Consider the following 3,462-nt stretch of genomic DNA (forward strand, 5'->3'; position numbering starts at 1 on the left):
AAAAACACACTGTTCAAACACGAGTGGGTCATGGAAGAGCTTAGAATCGAAGTTCAAATGTCCATATTATTCAACAAAAACTAGCACAGAGATTTTCTGCTCCTCTGGGACACAGAAAAGGCACGATTCAGAGGCAAGTATATAGCTCTGAGTTCCTGTTTTAACAAATTGGAGAGACCTGGAACCAACAATTTAATGAGATCTGACACTCCTTGAAAAAGTGAATCAAGATAAACCCCAATCAAGTTGATGGAAAGAAAGAATTAAAATTCAATCAGAATTAAATGAATTAGAATCCAAAAAAAACCATATGAAGAATCAACAAAATGAGAAGGTTCTTCAAAATAATTAACAAAATTGGCAGACCCTTAAAAAAGAAAAAGAAGAGAACACACCCAAATTAATAAAGTCAGAGATGAGAATGGAAACATCACTACAAAAACAACCAAGATTCAGAACCTTATAAAGGAATACTGCTCAAAACTTTATGCTAATATGTTTGAGAACTTGGCAGAAATGGACATTTTCCTGGCAAATATTGACATGCTGAAACTAAGATGAGTTAAAACATCTTAACAGGCACATATCAAGCATTGAAATAGAAAGAGCAATAAGAGAACTCCCATCTAAGAAAAACCCAGGAATAGATGGTTATACAGCAGAATTCTACAAGGCCTTCAGAGCAGAAATCACACCAATACTCCTCGAAATCATCAATGAAATTGAAAGAGAAAGTTCACTACCGAACTCTTTCTATGAAGCCATCATAACCCTCATCCCCAAACCCTCATCAAAGAAAGAGAACTATAGACCCATTTCTTTGATGAACATTGATGCAAAGCCTCTCACCAAAATTTTGGCTAATCAACTTCAACAATTCATCCAAAAATTCATACACCATGAGCAAACAGGATTCGTTTCAGGGATGCAAAGCTGCTTCTATATACACAAATCAATTAACATAATTCATCACATCAACAAGAGCAAGGATAAGAACCACATGGTTATCTCAATAGTTGCAGAAAAAGCTTTTGACAAGATCCAACACCCTTTTATGGTGAAGGTCCTGGAAAAATTAGGAATCTATGGAACATTCCTCAATACAATAAAGGTTGTGCATGACAAAACTACAGAAAGCATTATACTCAATGGTGAAAATCTAAACCTATTCCCTCTAATCTCTGGAACGAGACAAGGAGGCCCACTCTCTACTGCTCTTCAATTCAAACATAAAGAAGAACCCAATAGGGAAAGAAGTATAACTTTCCCTCTTTGCAGATGACATGATCTTGTATTTAAAGACCCCGCTCCCAAGTTACTCCAGGTTACTCAAAACTTAGGCAAACTAGAAGGGTATAAAATTAACCCTCAAAAACCAATGGCTTTTCTGTATGCCTACAATGAGAAAATTCTGGCTGAAATTAGGAAAGCAACTCCATTCGTAATAGCCCCACAAAAAATAAAATACCTACGAATTAACTTAAGCAAAGGAGTGAAGGACCTCTATGATGAAAACTTTAAATACCTGTAAAAGGAAATCAAAACAAACTTAGAATGTGGAACACTCCCATGTTCCTAGATTGGAAAGATCAAATCGTGATAATGGCAAAACTTCCCAATGCTATCTACAAATTGAATGTGATACCTATCAATATTACAACCTCATTTTTCAAGGACATAGGAAAGGCAATCCAAAAATTCATATGGAACAATAAAAGACCCTGAATAGCAAAAATGATCGTTAACAGAAAGAACAGTGTTGGAGGAAAATCAGTACCAAATTTCAAACTCTTCTATAAAGCCATAGTAAGCAAAACAGCTTGGTACTGGCACAAGAACAGACCTCAGGACAAATGGAATAGAATTGAAATGAACCTAAAGACCTACAGCCATCTAATCTTTGATAAGGGAGCTGAAAAAAATAGAATGGAAGAAAGACAGCCTCTTCAGTAAATGGTGCTCTCAAAATTGGTTAACTACTTGTAGAAAAATAAATCTAGATCCTTATATATCACCCTGTAGCAGAATCAACTCCCAATGGATCAAAGACCTCACAATATGAAGACACTCTGAAAATATTACAGGATGGAATAGAAGAAACCCTAGATCTCCTTGGTACAGGCTGAAAATTGCTTAATAGAGACCCAGAAACACAACAAATCATAGAAAGGTTGACAAATGGAACTGCATGAAATTGCAGAGCTTCTATATGGCAAAGGACATAGCTAGCAAGATCCATAGAAAGTCCACAAATTGGGAGAAGATCTTCACTAGCCATACAATGGACAAGGGTCTCATATCTAAAATATATCTGGAACTCCAAAAAATTAAATCCCCCAAAAACAAATCATAAAAGAATCAACAGTCCAATAAATAAGTGGGCTAAAGGCTTAAAGAGAAACTACTCTGAAGAGGAAGGAAAGATGGCCAATAGACACATGAAGAAATGCTAAACCTCCCTAGCTATAAAAAATGCAAATCAAAACAACATTGAGATACCACCTCATCCCAGTTAGAATGGCTATAATCAAGAACTCTAATAACAACAGATGCAGGAGGAGATGTGGATAGGGGAACCCTACTGCATTGTTGGTGGTAGTGTAAACTTGTTCAACCACTTTGGAAAGGGGTATGGAGGTTCCTCAAAAGACTTCATATGGAGCTCCCCTATGACCCAGGAATCACACTTTTGGTCATTTACGCAAATGATCACAAAGAAGACCACACTAAAGCTCCCAGCACAACTATGTTTATGGCAACATTATTTACCATAGCTAAGCTTGGAACCAACCCACATGCCCCTCAGTAGATGAACGGAACAATAAATTGTGGTATATATACACAATGGAATTTTTGCCTCCATCAGAAATAATGACATTGCCCCATTGTTAGGAAAATGAATGTCTTGGAAAAAATTATATTAAGTGAACTATGCCAGGTCTAAGTACACATAGGCCCCATGGTTTCCCTTATTGGCAATAAATAGGATATGTCTGAGACAAGCAGAAAAGGTCCGATTCGTTGATGTTAGGTGAAATGTACCCCAAGATAAGCATTCAAATATTCTTTCTTTCATGCGATTGTTTCTAACATATTTATAAGATGAATTTTTGTTGCTTTGTATGTCCCTTCCCCACAATATAGCTCCTGTTTTCACTGTATTTTATGTTGGTATAGTTTGTGGAAGGGAAAGGAAAAAACAAATCTTTTAAAAAAGGATAGAGTTGGACCCATTGTAACAATGAGATGTACAAGATGTTTTGTCGAATAATGAACATTAAAATTTTCTCAAGGAGGGGCATAATGGGGGGAGGGGCAGGAGGGATGAGATGGAAAGTGATAGGAAGTGGAAACAAAAGAGGAGGCAACAATGCTTTATAAGAAATGTACTCATTATCTTGCCCATGTAATTGAAACTCTTCTGTATGGTATTTTCAGAATAATAAAAAAAACCTTCATACC

The sequence above is a fragment of the Dipodomys merriami genome, unplaced genomic scaffold, assembly GCF_024711535.1.
Source record: "Dipodomys merriami isolate MVZ:Mamm:240054 unplaced genomic scaffold, mDipMer1.0.p SCAF_876, whole genome shotgun sequence".
NCBI lineage: Eukaryota > Metazoa > Chordata > Mammalia > Rodentia > Heteromyidae > Dipodomys > Dipodomys merriami.